The 19,543-nt window shown below is 42.6% G+C and overlaps 1 non-coding gene and 1 pseudogene across 1 annotated transcript; both read left to right on the top strand.

The window, feature by feature from the left end:
- Positions 1-3,472: 3,472 nt before the first annotated feature.
- LOC126023785 (U1 spliceosomal RNA) lies at positions 3,473-3,636 on the top strand. Its single transcript, XR_007500847.1, has one exon. It is a non-coding gene; the product is annotated as a U1 spliceosomal RNA (small nuclear RNA).
- A 2,693-nt stretch (positions 3,637-6,329) lies between these two features.
- Positions 6,330-6,430, top strand: LOC126023742 (uncharacterized; annotated as a pseudogene).
- Positions 6,431-19,543: the final 13,113 nt, after the last annotated feature.

Here is a 19,543-nt window from a genome sequence, read left to right as displayed (position 1 = left end):
ATTTCTTTCTAAAGTGTTTTGAAGCTTTCATGGTATAGGTCTTTCACATCTTTTGTTAAGTTGATTCCTAGATACTTGATTGTTTTTAGATACTATTTTAAATTGAATGGACTCCTTTTTCTCTTTTCTCCTCTATTTCATTATTTGCATAGAGGAATGCTACTGTTTTTTGTGTGTTGACTTTGTAGCCAGCTACTTTGCTGTTTTGTTTTATTGTTTCTAGGAGCTTTTCTGTGGACTCTTTAGAGTTTTTGATGTATATCATCATATCATCTGCAAATATAGTTTGACTTCCTCTTTCACTATTTGAATTCCTTTGATTTCCTTCACCGCTTGTCTGATTGCTATTGCTAGAATTTCTATTTTTTTTCTTTGCTTTTTGGGCCACACCCAGTGATGCTCAGGGGTTACTCCTGGCTATACGCATAGAACTTACTCCTGGTTTGGGGGACCATATGGGATGCCAGGGGATCAAACCGCGGTTCATCCTAGGTTATCTGCATGCAAGGCAAATGCCCTATGCTTGTGCCACTGCTCCAGACCGTGCCAGGATTTCTAATACTATGCTAAATAACCCTTGTCTAGTGCCTGATCCTAATGAAAATGCTTTCAGTTTTTCACCATTAAGGATAATGTTGGCTGTGGGATTTTTATAGATAGCTATAACTATCTCGAGGAAGGTTCCTTACAATCCTGTTTTGGAGATACAATAATTTCCACAAATACACTTGCTACTGAGCTTTCTCTTTCATTTTTCTTCTCTTCCATTTTATTTTTTAGTTTATCTTTCTATTTTTTTCTATTTTTCTCAATAACTTTGCTTTCCCTTATCTTGAAACAAATGTATTATGATCAGTTATGTCAACTATGTGATGCATTTTCTTTAAATAAAAAATAAAAACATGTGACACTGAAGTATTAGTATCTCTAATTTCAAGGAATTAGTTGTGAGATAGCTTGATTTTCATCAAACTTAAAAATTTTAATTTGAAATTATTTATGTTAATGGCATATATTACGAGCACTGGGAGCATTTTTATTTTTAGACAGGCATCAAATCTTTATAGAATTACCATGATTATTTAACAGATGCTGAAGTAAGAGATAATTTTCCCCATAAATAGTTTATTTATATTATGCTAGCTGGCCTTCTTGGGTTTTGTGACTCCACCCTGAATTTATGTGCAACTACCTGCAAAACCCGCCCATTCTTGGGAGGCATCTTGGGCGGATATTACCTGGATAATTACCTGCAAGGCCCTCCCAGGAATGGGAGGGATCTTGGGGAGATTATAAAGGTGTGGGTTTTTGTCTAAAATATCTAAAAAGAGCTTGCAATCTTTCTCAAGCATTCTGTGATGTCAGTTTTACTTCCAATGAATCAAGAGCATGGTACAAAGTGAAATGCATGCAAAACAAAACCACAGCTGAGAACAAAGGCATAGTGCAGAGAAGTCTTTTGATAGTAGACTCTAGTTTTCCTAGTATGCTGAGTTTATTTTCTCTTGTAACAAAGAATGTATTTACTCTAAAGAGTCAAATAATTGAACAACAGCCAATTTAAATAATTACAGAGAGAAGTGAAGGCTGACTTAAAAAAGGTTTTATTAAAGCATCATGATTTACAGTTATTTGTAGTTGAGTTTTGTTTTGTTTTGATTTGGTTTTTGGACTATACCTGGTGGTGCTCAGGGGTTACTCCTGGCTCTGAGCTCAGAAATCATTCCTGGTAGGCTTGGGGTACCATATGAGATACCGTGGTTCGATCCAGCTTTCGTTCCAGGTTGGTCGCATGCAAGGCAAAGGCTCTACCAACTGTCCTATCACTCCCTCATAGTTGAATTTTAGACATACAGTGTTCTAGCACCAATCCCACCACCAGTGTCAACCTCCCTTCACCAATGGGCCCAAGTTCCTTTTAATACATTCCCTCCCAGCTTGTCATTTTAAGTGCAGTTATTAAAATTTTGGTTTCATGATTTCAGTGTTCTTGACTCCATGGTTTGAATATTTAGATCTGTTCTTTCTTATTTGGGGAGGGGGTCATACCCAGCAGCACTCAGGGGTTATTCCTGGCTCTGAACTCAGAAATCACTCTTGGCAGGCACGGGGGACCATATGGGATGCCGGGATTTGAACCACCATCTGTTTGAATCAGCTGCATGCAAGGCAAATGCCCTACAACTGTGCTATCTCTCCAGCCCCAGATCTGTCCTTCTTTAACACATCAATGTACCCGAATCCCTGTGATACCTGCCCCTCATTATTTCTCATTTGTCTTTTACATCATCCACTCTATTTCTTTCTTTTTTCCCACTCTGTCTGGGACAAGAGTAATGTAGAAAACCCCCCTTTAAATCACAGCATTTCCTCATACCAAATATGAGTGATATTCTGTATTCATTCTTTTTTTCTTACTCCATTTAACATAATATCTTCCAGTTCCATCTATGTTGCAGCAAATTTCATGATTGCATCATTCCTTATAGCTGTGTATTATTCCACTGATATATATATATCTTAATGATCCAATCATCTGTCATTGGATGTGTAGATTGATTCCAACTTTTAGCTATTATACTGAATGTTACAATGAATAATAGTGTGCATATGTCCTTCTGAGTGAATTTTTCTGTCTGTGGATAGATACCCAAAAAGGAAATTGCTAAGTCATATGACAGCTCAATTCTGAGTTCACTGAGAGCCCTCTATACCATTTTCTATAGGGGATGAACAAACAACATTCTCGAAAGCAGTGGATGAAAGTTCCTTTTTCACTACATCCAACCAACACAGATTATTTCTTTGATATGTATCATTCTCACTGGTGTAAGATGTTGCTGTCAACTTAATTTTGGTTTCCCTAATGACAAATGACAATGAACATTTTTCATGCACCTGCTGTCCTTTGGTTTGTCTTCCCTGGAAATGTGTTTGCTCTTTTCCTCTCTCCATTTTTGTTTTGTTTTGTTATTGTTTTTTGTTTTGGGGCCACACCTGGCAGCATTCAGGGGTTAATCTTGGCTCTGCACTCAGAAATTTGATAATCAATTTTATAATCCAAGCCAAGAATCTGTCATGTGATACAATCTGTTTTGGAAAGGTGATATTATAACTATGTAGAGAGATTCTATCCTGTGTTTATACATTTACCAGTGGAGGGACTTCTGTATTACTTCTGATTTGGGCTGTAATGAATAAAGCTGCAATAACATTTGTATACAATTCAGGAAGGGATTAAATACTGTTTTGTAAAAAATGGTAACAGAAGATGACAGTAGTTTTATTTGATGAACTTAGTGAAATTAAAAGCTAACAATTTGTTTTGGATCTGAACAGTTTTTGAAATTTGGTGATTTATGAAATCTTGAATCTAGGAATCTTTATATATCAAGGGGGCACTATTGGTATTTGGGGGCAAGATGATTTTCAGTTATGCCAGACCATCCTGTATGATAAAGAGTACATTTCTATACTTACCTGGCAGGGGCGATTCCATGATCACAAAGGTGGTTTCCCCAGAATGAGGCTTGCCCATTGCACTCCAGGAGTGCTGACCCCTGCGATTTCCCCAAATGTGGAAAACTCGACTGCGTAATTTATGGTAGTGGGGGACTGTGTGCGTGCTCTCCCCTGAAAAAAAAAAAGAATACATCTCTGATCTCACAAATTAAATGCCTGTGGTGCTATTAAGCAGAAGGTCACGGGTGAATGTTCCTGAATGTTCCAAGAAAGGATCACTATGAGAATTAGCCTCTAAAGACTGTTCCTGGGGAAAGATTTCTGTTTAGTGGCAGGAAACTAACCATAAAATTATTACCATGATCAAGCCAAGAGTTTTATAAACTATACTAATGTATTAGGAATGGAAAATGCAAGTTAATTAGGAGGCAGAAGCCATACTACAGTTTTCTGGTTTGTATGTTGAGTTGAAAAGCCAGTCACTAAGTAGGGGTAAGTGGAATGAGCAAAAAAGAAGAGGCCTGAACAAACCAACCCTGCAGAGAGAAAGAGGAAAGGGAGGAATGGAGGAAAGGAAGAAGGGAGAAGAAGGTAAAAGAAAGAAGAGAGGAGAGAGAGAAAGAGAGAGAATGTGCTACCATAGTGAACAAGACCAAGGGAAAAGAAAGAAGAGAGGAGAGAGAGAGTGAGTGAATGAGAGAGAGAGAGAGAGAGAGAGAGAGAGAGAGAGAGAGAGAGAGAGAGAGAGAGAGAGAATATGCTACCATAGTGAACAAGACCAGCTCTCTGCTCTGGATTTGTGCTACATGGGAAAATATGATAGGATTGGATGTCAATCTTATGTCTCAGTCCCTTCCTCTTAAGATTCCTCACACTTTGTTCAAACTACCGAACTTTTCAGTTTCCACTGGGCCAGTGTCCTGGTCCCCAGATGGCACCTACCATGGCCTTCTCCTATAGCTTTTTTTTTTTTTTAATCTCTAAGGCCAGTTTAAGTACAGAAGATTGAGGTTTGGTTCTGGGGTTACTCTGGGTTGGGGTGGAGGCCTGGGGGATCTGTATGTTTACATTGAGATAACATGCCTGCTTGTGTGTGGACTCACGTGTTCTTTCATCTTGTTTGCTCTGATAGATTTATTTGGGGTGTTTTCCCTTCCACTCAAATTCTGCGACTTCCCTAACATGTTCTATCCTTGTTACTCTGCTCCTCTTATCTAGGGCCACATAATCTTACGAGGACTTTAGCAATAGCACAGCAGAAAGGGCATTTGCCTTGCACAAAGCTGACCTAAATTTGATCCCTGGCATCCCATATGTTCTCATGAATTCGCCAGGAATATTCCCTGAGAGCAGAGCCTGGAGTAACCCCTGAGCACTGCTAGGTGTGACCAAATCAAAACAAAACAAAAAATTCAACAATATGGTCTTCAATTCTTTTATTATTGAAATGGGAAGAATTGGGAAAAAATCTGTGGAAGCAAAAACATTGGGTACAAGGCGGGAAGATAATATAGCAGGTAGGGCATTATCCTTGCATGCAGTTGATCCAGGTCAGCCACATAAAGGCAAATGTCCTTATGTACTATTGCTATGGCCCAATATTCACCATTTTTAAATGTGCAACTCAGTGGTATTAAAAAATATTACAAGGGAATGTGATTTTTGGCTCTAGCTTCTGACACAGTGCTTAACCCACAAATGGCACTTATAAACAATTGTCGGATAACTGACTGAATAAATGAATAAATCTGTGAGTTGCTGTTTAATAATTATATAGTCATTGGTCCTTTGCTCTCTTCCAATAAATATATTTTTTCTCATGTTGAAGTCTTTAAGGTTAACAGACTCGGCGGATACAGTTTCATTTGATGCTGATTTGGACGTAAGCCCTATGCTTGACCTTGGAATAATTAAGAAATTAACAAGAATTCAGAAAACAATCAAGCAAACCATACTTCATTGGCTGGACTATTACAGATACACAATGGGTCAGTTTTAGAATCCATGGCATTAGTCCATCTGACTCCTCATCACTGAGACTTCTAGCAGACAAAACAGTTTATGCTTTTTGTTTGGAGGGTGGATGGGGAACACCCAGCTATGCTCAGGGATTACTCCTGTTTCTGCACTCAGGAATCACTTCTGGCTGTACTCAAGGGACCTTATAGGAGGCCAGGGATTGAACTCAAGTTGGCTGCATATAATGCAAGCAACCTAACTGTAGAAGTACAACATTTGAATTCCTCTTCTTTCCAAGGTTCCCAGGGCGCAACATTTGTAAACTTTCAAGCCCAATATATATTTTTAGATCATCAATCCAGCTGATTGACTGTAGCTGGAAAGGCAAAGAACTAACTTTCATTTTTGTGACTTGGAAGTGTTCTCACAAAGGACGAGATCCCTTTCATGTCATTATTAGACAAAAATACTATTATCCTACCACTATAGCATCTCAGTCACCCCTATGAAACTTCAGTCCCTGTTAAATCTTTTGTCCTTTGCCATGTTGTTAGGGCAGTGACCTTACGAAGAATATGCTGCTGGTGAGTTATGTTGATGGTGAAATTAGTGAACCTTGCCCAGTATCATTTTTTGACTGGCGATAGAACACATTTGATTGTTATTCACAGAGTGTCTCTGCAAAAGCTGAACTGCTTCTAGAGAAATACAGGAGAGGCTCCTATTGGTCTTGGGTCACAATATTTTTAACATCCAATATATGCATGTTCTTCTGTTCAAGAACACCTGGCTAAATATGTACTATTGTTAAACTAATATTGAGCACCTGGCCTGCATGGACAAGGCTCAGGTAACACATGTACAAAGCAGAGTACACCTTCTGTTCTTTACACCTTAGCTGTAGTACTGTGCTCAATTTGCAGCACACATACTAAAATTAGAATGATACAGAGAAGATTAGCATGGCCCTAGCTGTAGTACTTTAATACTGTATTTTCAGTACATTTTAGATAGCTCATGTGGCGTCTCAGCCCACAGTTTGAGAAACTGGGGCAAAGCCTGGACTCTATCAGTAGACCTGTTCAAAGCCTACTTCTCATCCTTCAAGCTAGGTGACTTGTTTTACCTGGGAGATGTTGAAAATAAGATATCTCATCTCATGAGGTTATTTATTTTCCTTGATAATTCAAGTAAAGCTCACAGGAAAATGCTGATTCTTAACTTCTAAGGATTCAGTTTGTGGATGCCTAACCATTTTTCCTGAGCAGATCAGAAAGTGCATTTAAAAATATTTTTGGCCACACCCAGCAGTGCTGAGAGCTTGCTCCTGGATCTGTATTCAGGGATCATTCCTAGCAAGATTAGGGAACCATATGGTGTGCCAGGAATTGAACCTGGGTCAGTCATGTACAAGGCAAGAGCCCTACCCACTCTACTGTTGCTCTGACCCAAGAAAGTGCATTCTAAAATAGCGGGCTGAAGCAATAGTAGAGTAAGTAGGAATTTGCCTTGAATGCAGCCCACCCAGCCCTTGGCATTCCATATAAATCCCCTGAATGCAGAGCCAGAACTAACCCCCTAGTATTACTAGTATGATCCCCCCATCACCCCTCCCAAAAAAGAAGTTCGTCAAGGATATGGCTCATCTTTATATGTGTGATACCCTGGATTCAATCACTGGTTCCATACAAATGACTATAAAACAAAAGAACGAACAGAAAGGCACTTCTGTTATTGCAGCCAACCTTCAGATAGCTGCAACTGCTAAGCGTTTTTTAGGGACTTTTATTCTGTTTGAATTTCAGGAGCAGAGTCACAGCAGCTTTGCAAAACACCTGCATTTGTACAGAAAGTGGCTGAGAAACAGACGGTCACATTAGAAAGATTATGTCTGGAACCAAGTATAAAAGAAAGTAATTTGGCTAAGGAACAATATAAATACCGAAATACCTTCCTAAAACTGAAGGGATTTTTTCATCCTACACCCCACATCAAGAGGATCCCAATCCACAAGAAGCCGTTCAGGTAACCAGCTCATCTGTTTAACATCTGTGGTTCTGAGTTGGGGAGCTAGCTCAGGGTCCATGTCTTACATGTACAGTGACCCATTAGATCCATGACATTGCATGTTCCACACATCATGGCCAAGTGTGACTCTAGTGGCCCTCATTATTGCCAGGGCACATAGTGAACTATCAGGCCAGGTTGGCCAACTATTTCTGGGAGTGGCTCAGGGGCCCCTGAGCACTGACTGCTTGGGGTCTATTAGCCCATAAAGGAGAAAGGAGAAAGGAGTACACAGTGAAGCTTCTATTTGAAAGAGCTTTGGGCAAGTGTTTATTCTGTTCACCTTCCATTGTTAACACAAAGTCTTTCAGAGAAGACTGGGCCAAGTGTCACCACTTCTGTGAAAATGTTTGCACTTTATTTTTAAGACTTTGATTTTAGTGGTCACACCTGACAGTGCTCAGTGATTTCTCCAGATGTGGTATTGGGAGGTTGATCCATGTAGTGCTTGGGGGATGGGGTACATGGGATGGAAGATAGGCTATCTAAACGCAAAACATGCACTCGGCCTGCTGACCCATCTTGGTGACCTAAATTTTTCCAAAAGCTGTAATTATTTTACATGCTCAGATTAAGGCCACTGAGCTCTCTCCAAATAGCTTCCTTCAAGGCTGTCCAATGAATAGATGAATTAGAATCATTCATGAGTCTAGGTTCAACAAATGTATGTGCTGCCCCTGGACTGAAACATCCCACCACCAAGTGTGTGGATGATAAATGAGAGCCTGAAAGTTCTATTTTCCCAGGAAAAATTGGTCTTTTCCTGCCTCCTTACCAACAATTTAATTCTCAGGGACAGAAAGTTCATCAGGTTGAGCACATACAGGAGGACAGAGTTTAATTCCCATCAAGAATAACCCCCTGGGGCCGGGCGGTGGCGCTAAAGGTAAGGTGCGCCTGCCTTGCCTGCGCTAGCCTTGGACAGACGGCGGTTCGATCCCCCGGTGTCCATATGGTCCCCCAAGCCAGGAGCAACTTCTGAGCGCATAGCCAGGAGTAACCCCTGAGTGTTACCGGGTGTGGCCCAAAAACCAAAAAAAAAAAAAAAAAAAAGACGGGGCCGGGCGGTGGCGCTAAAGGTAAGGTGCCTGCCTTGCCTGCGCTAGCCTTGGACGGACCGCGGTTCGATCCCCCGGTGTCCCATATGGTCCCCCAAGCCAGGAGCAACTTCTGAGCACATAGCCAGGAGTAACCCCTGAGCATCACCGGGTGTGGCCCAAAAACCAAAAAAAAAAAAAAATGAAAAAAAAAAAAAAAAGAATAACCCCCTTACCATCCCCATCACTACTGGGTATAATCCCCCAAACAAAATAAAAAATAAGCAAGAAGTTTTGGTATCTCTGGGACTAGCTGCCAGAGTGGGTTATGGCCAAGTTTTAGTATCAACAAGTTACAGGTCTCAAGGCAGAGAAAAGAGGCACAGACTGGGTAGCAGTGGTGAGAAGCCAGGGGTGGTGGCTTGCCCTCCTACTGCGCTTACTACAAGTCAGCCTGGCAGAACCCCTGACAAGAACTCTGGTGCTGAGAAACCCCAACACTCCCCATCCTGATGCTGCTTTGGTGACATTTGGTGAAGACAGTGCAATGAAAGCACAGTGGTCAATGGTAGGAAAGAAACATTTCCTGACTACACTAATGTAGGCAAATGAGCAGTACTAGCAATACTAGTACTTGATAGTGGAAGTGAATTCATTGCAGCCGTGAGCATCATCATAGGTGCCTATAAACACAGTATATATATGTATATATATATTATATATATATACTATATATAAATCAGTAGCCCCTGCACTCCTCAGAAGTTGGTGCTACAGAGAGATCACAAGAATATTCACAATGGGGGCCGGGCATTGGTGCTAGAGGTAAGGTGCCTGCCTTGCCTGCGCTAGCCTTGGATGGACCATGGTTCGATCCCCTGGTTTCCCATATGGTCCCCCAAGCCAGAAGCGACTTCTGAGCGCATAGCCAGGAGTAACCTCTGAGCGTCACTGGGTGTGGCCCAAAACCAAAAAAAAAAAAAAGAATATTCACAATGGGCCAGAGAGATAACACAGTGGTAGGGCATTTACCTTGCATGCAACTAACCCAGGAGGAATTCGGTTTGATTCCAAGCATCTCATATGGTCCCCCAGCTTGCCAGGGATGATTTCTGAGTTCAGAGCCAGGAGTGACCCCTGAGTGCTGCTGAGTGTGGCTCAGAATCCTATCAATAGAGTTTACAAAAAAAAATTAAAGAATATTCATCAGCCTATGGAAAGAAAGGAAGAAAAATACTATCAAATGTTTTTTGTTATTATATTTTTAAGAAAGGATTTTTAGGGTGCTTTCAAATAAGGTCTTTTTTTTTTGTCTTTGGAGGCCATACCTGGTCATGCTCAGGACTTATTCTCCAAGATTTTCTCCAGCACCCCTACACTCTGCAACCTCGGGTAATTCTCCACAAAAAAATTTATGTTTGTCTTGCTCTCTTGTGAAGGGTGATCTCTCATCATTGCACTTGTAGGCTGCCCCTTCCTGTTGATTCAGTCCAGCTGGTATGCCCAGAGGTGCTGAGGCGGCTGCTGTGCGGGGAGGAGCTGACTGTGTGCCGTTGCAGCTCTCACAGCATCCCCGAAGTCACAGACCTGGAGTATGACCGCCTAGTCTGCGACCTGCTGGCCTCCAAAGACCAGGTCATCATTGTCTATGTGGTCTCCGGCCACGAGAAGGACAGGGCTATCAGTGAAGTGGCCAAAATATACAGAAAGCTGAACAGAGCAAGAGGAATGCCCTGCATCCAGGTGAGTAGCAGGTGCGTGAAGAGAAAAGGTTGGAGCAAATTTCCCTGAAGGTAACCTCTCAATACATTTTTTCTTAGTAGCAGAGTTCAGAGTGGCTGTCCTGGAAATAGGAAGTAGATGTGGAAATAGGAATTAGGGCCCCAATTTTGTCCTTAAGGAAGCTAACACTTCAGCAAGGAAGGCATGATCACAATATGGTGATCCGAGGGCTGTGTCAGAACAGCAGACAGCATGGGGGCAAGAAGCATCTGGGAGGACTGATTGAGGGGGATTTCTACAAACTGGATGTGGACAGGAATGTGGTATGTGTGAGCATGGGAATCCAAAGGGTGAATCTGTAAGAGGAGAAAGAAACAAACAGAGGTTTGTGGAAGTCTGATGAAGAAGTTTTATAGGAATTTGAACTTCACTTGAAAAGTAAAGGAAGGGGCCAAAGCCATAGCAGAGTAGGGAGGGGATTTGTATTGCACACAGCCAACCCAGGTTCAATCCCCAGCATCCCATATGGTCCCCGAGTCTGCCAGGAGTGATTCTTGAGCTCAGAGGTAAGAGGAATCCATGAGTGCCCTAGGTGTGCCCCTCCCAAAAGAAAGAAAAATAAATGGAGTTATCAAAGGATTTTTTTTTAGCAAATGTTCAATAGAACTGTGATCTCTTGAGGCTACTGAGGACAGGGGCCTGGGATTGTGGTAGCATGATCCTAGGACTCTTGTGGGGGTGCCAGAGTAGTAGCACTGCAGGAATAAAGGTGTGACTGACCCCTGAGTGCACAACCATGAGTAAGTCCTGAGCACAGCAGAGTAGAGCCCAAAAAGAAAAAGAGAGAGAGAGAGAGAGAGAAAGATTTACAATTTAAAATAATAATATATAAAGGATAGTTTTGCTTTGGGTTTGATCCCTGGCATCACATATGGTCACCTGAGCCTTCCAGGAATTTCAGAGCACAGAGTCAGAAGTCCTCAGCACCACTGGGTGTGCTCTCCCAAAACAAAACAAAGAAAACAATCAAATGCAGTGAGAGGCAGTCCTCCAAGAATCATGACTGAGTCCATCACTGGCCTAGCCACAAAGAGGTCATTGGTGAGCTCATGAAGGATTTTGAAGGAATTGGGGGGACAATATTTGAGATTTAAATACTGCTGAATGGAGCAAAGAAATTGTATACGGGATTATAGTCTTTATAACTTTATAACTTTTTTTTTTTAGAGTCATTCAGATCCCTTCCGGTTACTCAAATACAGCATTCTCTCTGCAACAAAGCTGACTGGCAGTGACTGTCCACTTCTGGTTCAAAGGCACAATGTCATTCCTGGGATCTTTTTGGTACGTGCTTTGGGATTTATTATGCTTCAAATGACATGTTAATCTTTGTATGATTTAGAGATCATTCATGGAGTGAACAGACTTGAAAAAAAACAGATAAACTCAAATCACACACTTCTGAGGTACCTCTGGCCTGTAGATCTTCTGATAGTTGAAGATCTTAATAACTTTTGGTTCACCCTTATGGTTAATCCAGTGAAGTGAAAAAATGATCTATTCTGTGAACACTGCAATAATCTAATCATCTGCCTCATGCATTGATGTGAAATTAAATATGGAAAAATTTAATTCTTGTTTTCTAATATATAATTTTTATTTTGATCATAGTGGCTTACATATTGTTGACAATAATATTTTAGGTAAATATTTACATAAAATCAGGGGGGGGATTCCCATCACTAAATTGTCCTGCCTACACCTCCTGAGCAGCGATGAACACAATAATTTCTCCAGGTCTTTCCAAAAGATGCCTGGACTTCACCTACAGTTGAAAGGTACTTACGGAAATTGAGATATAGGAATTAAAAGTATGCTGCTGCCATTGTCATTGTTAAGATAACGTTAACACTAACATTTGTTCAGCCTTTTAAAACATTCTTTTAAGAAATTGAGGAGGGGGGGGTATTGGGCCACATTCACCAGTGCTCGGGGCTTACTCCTGACTTTGCACTCAGGAATGACTCCAGGAGGGGTTCAGGGACTATATGGGGTGCTGGAGTTCGAACCCGTGTTGGCCAGGTACCGGGCAAGAGCCCTACCTCTGTACTATCATGCCAGCCCCCTTTTGTTCAGCCTTTACTCTGCCCAACCCTGTGTGTTTTCCTAAGTCCCTATGGCAACACAGATGGGTGGGAGTTACTAATGTTACTTCTGATAATAGAGGTAGAAACAAAACATTTTAGAGTAAGTAGCCTTCCCAAGGTCAAAGAGTCCACAAGTAGTGGTGTAAGGATTCTATTTTTTGGTTTTTTGTTTTTGTTTTGGTTTTTGGGTCACACCCAGTGGCCCTCAGGGGTTACTCCTGGCTCTGTGCTCAGAAATTGCTCCTGGCAGGCTCGGGGACCATATGGGATGCTGGGATTTGAACTACCGTCCGTCCTGGGTTGGCTGCAAGCAAGGCAAAATGCCCAATCTCTGTGCTATCCCTCTGGCCCCTGGTGTAAGGATTCTAGCCATTTTCACAATTTTTTCTTATATTCTTATATTTATTGTAACATTATTTATAATAATAAATATGTGAAAACAACAGGAGTGACTGTGAACAAGTGATTAGATAAAAAAATGTATATGTTTATCCCCTTTCCTCTTGCAAGTTGAAAATTTTCCATTTATGGCAAAAGGAGATTATTTAAGACAGAGAAGTCATTAAAAAAAAAGACAATATTGGATTGGATTATTAATGACCAAAGATTTAAGTACAAATTCTACTAGCACTCCTACACAGTAAATCTCAGCCCTCAAAAAATCTTCTTTTTTTGGGGGGGGGGGGGAGAAATGGTGGTTGGACCATCTGCTTTACTCTAGAGTCCTACTGGTGGTTCCTGGCAGTGCTCAGGGGACCATTTGGTGTCAGACTACAGGACTGAACTCAGGCTTCAAGGCATTCACTCCATCCATTGAGCATTCCAGCCAGAGGCCACCCTAAAAATGTAAATTCTCCCCCCAAATGTAAATTTTTAAGAAATGATGCCAGACCAGGTGACCACTTTCAGCTTATTGATGAGTTCCCAGAGGGGAGATGATTTTAATTTAAAGGCTCATTTAGCAAAGAGCGCCTGTGAGTGTGAAAATAAGATGTCTTTAAACTAAAACTTGAACTATAATAAAGTAAGCAGGTTTTGTGCAAGTGTCCAATGACAGCTGAGCGGATCGAAGGGAAGGAGCTGGAGCAGAGGCTGACTTAGAGGTGCTCTGAGACTGGAGAAAGCAAGAGTAGCTGGTCCTCCCGTCCCGACAGGAAGTCGAATTACTTCCTCCGATTTCAATCCATAAGTGCATAGAGACTTTTTGCTATGTGCAGGGTAGACATCCTCTGTCACCAGGAGCGATGAACAATGAGACTAAGTCCGGCCAGGGAAACGGTCCTGTGGGCTGGCGGGAGATCAAACACCCTCCAGCCTTGCTGGATCCGCCTGTTGGATCCTGTGTTTTGGCAGATGCGCTTGTTGGCATGATCATCTGTGCTTCCTGTCAGTTTACTGGTGGCTTCAAAGCAGAGAACCCAGTCCAGAGTAAAGAGGCATCCTCTGAGTTCACTCCTCCTCCGAGGAGCCCAGACTGAAGGCTGTGTGTGTGTGTGTGTGTGTGTGTGTGTGTGTGTGTGTGTGTGTGTGTGTGTGTGTGTGTTTGAGATGCTCTCTCTTCCCTGCTTCCAATCTTCCTGATGGCCAAAACAGCACTGGTTCCCTCCCAAATACTGACTGTCATGTCTGACGGCACAGGAGGTGTCTGCCTGCTTGGCTGTCTATCCTCCTGTCCACTGGATGACAGTGTTAACCTGCCTAAAATAAGTGAGCTTTGTCTGCTGCCAGAAAACTCCGGAAAAGACCTCAGCCAGATGGCATGCTGAGGGCCCTAGGGATCAGCACTCTCCCTCTCCTTCTCCCTCTTCCTCTCCCTCTCCCTCTCCCTCCCTCCCTCCCTCCCTCCCTCCCTCCCTCCCTCCCTCTCTCTCTCTCTCTCTCTCTCTCTCTCTCTCTCTCTCTCTCTCTCTCTCTCTCTCTCTCTCTCTCTCTCCTTCCCTCCCTCCCCCCTCTCTCAAAGGCCTCTAAAGGCAGTAAAGTCTTTTGGTGAAATATTATTTCTAGATTGCTGGATCATCATTTTATACATTAACTTGTCTGTTCTAACAATATCTTTGAGAGGAGAAATAGGCAAATGCTAATAGAGAAAAAAAATATAATAAGTAAAATAAAATACTAACCTAACAAGTGAGATTGGGTATCAATGAATAGGGTAGAGGTGTGTGGGTTCAGTAGAGGGAGAGAATTATAGAACAAACCAGCACTTGTATTTTTTTTTATTTTTTATTCCCTTCATCACTCTTGGGGTTTGCACACCCAAATATAGACCCAAACCCCCAAATAATAAATAATAAAAGAATGGATAGTATAGTAGTGAATAAGGCACTTGCCTTACAAGTTGGCAAATCAAACCAGGTTGGTTTGATCCCCTACGTTCTATTTGGCCCCCAGAGCACTATCAGGAGCAATTCCTGAGTGCAGAGTCAGGAGTAACCCCTGAACACTACTGGGTGTGACTCAAAAATAAAAAAAAAATTGTTTTCTAGCTGGAAAATTCGAACAACTCTTCTATATAGGCTATTTATTGGAGAAAATATTGAGAGTAAAAATGTTCTTTATGATTCTAAGTAAATGGCCATTTCACCACATTTTCCTTCCTAGGAACTTAGAGACGAGCTTAGAGAATCCAGCAGTGAGGGAAAACCTAAAAGTGCTTAATAGTTAAACAGCAGCTTGGTGGCGCTAGAGGTAAGGTGCCTGCCTTGCCTGCACTAGCCTTGGATGGACCGCGGTTCGATCCCCCGGCGTCCCATATGGTCCCCCAAGCCAGGAGTGACTTCTGAGCGCATAGCCAGGAGTAACCCCTGAGCATCACCGGGTGTGACCCAAAAAAAACAAAAAACAAAAACAAACAAAAAAAAAACCCAAAAACAAAAACCCAGCAGCTTGGATATTTGCTTTCTCATGGATTAAGCAATTCATTCTGTGGAATCAGAAAGATTCAACCATTTGGATTAATTTGGCCAGATTGAGGAACCAGACTGCAGGTTCTTCTTAGCCAGGAAGTATAAGCCGTCAATTGAATTCAGACATTCTCTAGTTTATGTCAAGACTCAGCTCATCAGTAGGGGTCAGGGTCGGGGATTAGCTCAAAGGGCTGAGCATGTCCTGCTGTGCACCAGACACAGTTTCAGCCCAGCTCTGCAAGGGCTTGTGAGCATGGCCAAGTGCTGCCCTATCACCAATGAGCACAAAAGAGAGTTATTAACCAGACTATTAGGAAACAGCAAGTAATAGAAGGATCCTTGACAGGAAAAGCTGTGAAACTTACACTCTGTACAGATGATGATTGGAAAACTTTCCAGAGCCATTAAAAAAGCAAGGTTAGTGAGATAGTTCAGGAGATGAGGCTCTTGACTTGCAGTAGCAGTTTGAATTCAAACTCCAGTTTGAATTCCAGGCACCACAGATGATGCCTGAGCACTACCAGGGCTTGCTCTTGAGTATAGAGACAAAAGCCACTGAGCACTACCAGATGTGTCTGAAGCCTCGTACACACCCACCTTACCTCACAATAGTAGTAGCTGTTAGAAACGAGGAGTTAGCCAATTACAAAATTAAGAGACAAAGACAGGTGGTATTTTTATATGCATATAACAACAGAAAGAAGAAATTAAGGAAACAAGGCCACAGGAGAGCAATCAATTATAGGAATCTTGCCATAAAGAGTGGGAAGTGCAATTAGGGCAGAGAAGGGACCACTGTGACAATGGTAGTTGAAAATGATCAGTTTGGACAAGAACTGGGTGCTGAAAGGACGGAAAGTGATAGGCATGATACCCCTTTGGTAGCAATAGTACAAACCACAGTATCCAAAAGAAAAAAGGGAAGAAAAAGAGAAAGAGAAGAAATATAGAAATATGTTTGCCAGCAAGGGAGAGGACAGGATAGGGCAGGAGGCAAACTGAGGATATTGGTGTAGGGAAATGCTGACTGGTGAAGGGTGTTGGACATTGTATGACTAAAACTCAATCACACAAAAAACTTTTTAACTGGGGCCGGACAGATAGCATGGAGGTAAGGTATTTGCCTGGCATCCAGAAGGACCATGGTTCGAACCCCGACATCCCATATCGTCCCTCGTGCCTGCCAGGGTCAATTTCTGAGCATAGAGCCAGGAGTGACCCCTGAGTGCTGCCGGGTGTGACCCAAAAACAAAAAACAAAAAAACAAAAACGAAAAACAAACAAAAAAAACAACTTTTTAACTGAAAAATGCAACAAAGTTATGAGCAACTTTGTAAATCACAGTTGAAATAAAATAATAAAAAATAAGTAATTAGGGCCTGGAGAGATAGCACAGAGGTGTTTGCCTTGCAAGCAGCTGATCCAGGACCAAAGGTGGTTGGTTTAAATTCCGGTGTCCCATATGGTTCCCCGTGCCTGCCAGGAGCTATTTCTGAGCAGACAGCCAGGAGTAACCGCTGAGCACCGCCGGGTGTGGCCCAAAAACCAAAAAAAAAAAAAAAAAAAAAAAAGTAAGTTAAAAAAAAGACAAGCCCATCTCGAATGCATCCTTAAGGAATGGTGAGTGACTAGCTGAGCAGGCACTCAAGGAAGTGATGGAAACAGTCCAACCCCCTTTACCTGTGAGAATCCGCCATCTCAAAGAGAGAAACTGGAGGGTTATTTATTTTTTTTAAATCATGGACATTTTAAGAGAGGAAAAAATTGGGGCCAGGACTTAAGTACAGTACAGGATCCAGGCACTTGCCTTGTACTCAACCAATCCTGGTTTGATCACATGATTCTCTTTGCACTGTGGGGAAGGACCTCAAATTGCAGAACAGGAAATAGTTCCTGAACACAGCCAGGTGTGGAGAGAAAAAGGGAAACAGAGAGAGAGAGAGAGGGAGACAAGAAAGGAAGGAGAGAAGAGAAAACTCTCACCAGTCACATGTACTGGTAAGAAGGCTGTTTTGGTAATGCTGCCCTTGAGCACAAGTTACGATGTTAAAGCAGGGAGGGAAATGAGTGTCACTCACAGACAGAGAGAAAGAAACCCCGCTCTAACTGCTGATGCACTTCCAGCTTGTTGCCTGTTTGGGGATTTGTTTTTGGGCCACAGACGATGATGCCCAAGAGCTTACTGCCCATTGTGCTTGGGGCTTAGCGGGGACCAGGTAGTGCCAGGGATTGAACCTACATGCAAGCAGGTGCGTGTGTATATAGCAGAATGAGTTCCTAAGCTGTATTGAGTGCCCTGGTCAGTAGTTTTTAGTTCTCTCATAGCTATAGCCTTTCAGGAATTCTCCAATAGTTGGAACTACTCTTGAATATTCCCAGTCCCTGAGCAGCACATGGAGCTGTTTATTCCTGGTGAAATTCCTGTTTATTCCTGAGTGTGTGATTCTTGAGAATTGTATGAAAGATTTACATCCACTGACTCACAAGCTTAAGAAATTGGAGTTTATTGTTCAGTTCAAGAAGATGGGTACAGGTCCGTCCCAGTGTCCAGGTTTCTCCTTCTCCCATATGCTGTTTCTCATCAAGGCCCAGTCCAGCATGGAGGCATCCTGAGTCCTGTCCTTCATTGGCTGTGGCCTCCAGTGTGCAGTGACCTGGTATTGCCCCTGAGCCATTCTTTAGCTAGTGGAGCACTGTGTCCCCCTTGCTGTTTTGTAACATGTTGCTGGACCTCTCTAGGACTGTACTCCAGAGCTCTTGGTTCCCTTGACTTTCCCTATATCTGAACTCAGTCACATGACTATGGGGGTATCCCTGCTGCCACAATCTCTTTTGGCATAGGTGAGGGGCAAAGTTCGGGCAAGAAAATAAAAGAAAAAAAAGGGACATCTTTTTTGTTGTTCTTCTTTGTTTCTTTCTTCCTTTTCCTTCATTTTGTTTTTGTTTTTGTTTTGGGGCCACTCGCTGTACTGGGGTTAACAGGGGTTACTCCTAGCTCTGCACACAGGTTCATGGGACCACAAGGGATGTCAGGGATTGGACCCAGGTCGACTACTGCATGCTTGCATGCATGCCTGTGTGTGAGGGAGAGAAATTGAGAGAGAGAGAGAGAGAGAGAGAGAGAGAGAGAGAGTGAGAGAGAGGGGAGAGAGGGAGAGAGAGAGGAAGAGAGAGAAGGGGGAGAGAGAACACTCCACGACTTCACAACAAACATCCATGACAACAGCCCAGTGAAAAGGGAAAAGGAAGGAACAATCCTAAATCTTTCAGTTGACCCATGGGCTATCCCCATTCTATCCCTCAGTTCCTGAAGCTTTGTCCTAGGTACAGAACATAGCATAGTAGGAACGCCTTTGCCTTGCATGTGGCCTACCTGTTTTTTTTTTTTTTTTTTTTTTTTTGTTTTTTTTGGTTTTTGGGCCACACCCGTTTGACGCTCAGGGGTTACTCCTGGCTATGTGCTCAGAAATCGCCCCTGGTTTGGGGGGACCATATGGGACACCGGGGGATCGAACCGCGGTCCTTCCTTGGCTAGCGCTTGCAAGGCAGACACCTTACCTCCAGCGCCACCTACCCGGCCCCAAATATTATCACCCTCGGCCTACCTGTTTTTGATCCTAAATCGTCCCCCTCCCCCAAGCCCATCAGAAGTGATCCTTGAGCACAGAGTCATGAGTAATTCCTGATCACAGAGTCAGGAGTAATCCCTGAACACCCATGGGTATGCCCCCCCCCCCAAAAAAAAAAAACCAAAAAAAAAAACCCAGAAACTCTGGCCTATCTCTTCTCCCGGGAGTCTCTTCTCCATATGGCAATCCCTTTGTGGATTCCTTCTTTCAGAGCATCAGGGCTCTGGACAAGGGCATCCCTCAAGGTACCTGACTTTCCACACTTGAATATTCCTCTCCCTTCCCTGCTTTTTCAGTTTAGAGTATCCATGTACATCTGCTGGATTATTATTCTGTCCCCTTGAGCCCCTTGCTGAGGACAGGGATTTTCTTTTGTTCATCCCTGCAACTAATGTCTAAATCAGTGTCTGAAAAAGTAATGGTGTCAGATCGTGTTCATTTGCCTTGTGTGCCCTCCCTCACACCAACAAGACCCCAGACTTTACTAACGGGGGCAATTTCCCAGTCTTTAGAAACAACAGATCCTTGCAAATCAAAGGGAAAGAATATCTGCTGAAAATAGGCCTTTCCCTCAAACTGAGTCCCTGAATATTACATTTTTTTCTTTTGGGCCA

This window comes from Suncus etruscus, chromosome 11 (assembly GCF_024139225.1).
Source record: "Suncus etruscus isolate mSunEtr1 chromosome 11, mSunEtr1.pri.cur, whole genome shotgun sequence".
Lineage (NCBI taxonomy): Eukaryota > Metazoa > Chordata > Mammalia > Eulipotyphla > Soricidae > Suncus > Suncus etruscus.
Note: the sequence above shows the minus strand (reverse complement) of the source record. Positions and strands in the feature narration are given on the sequence as shown.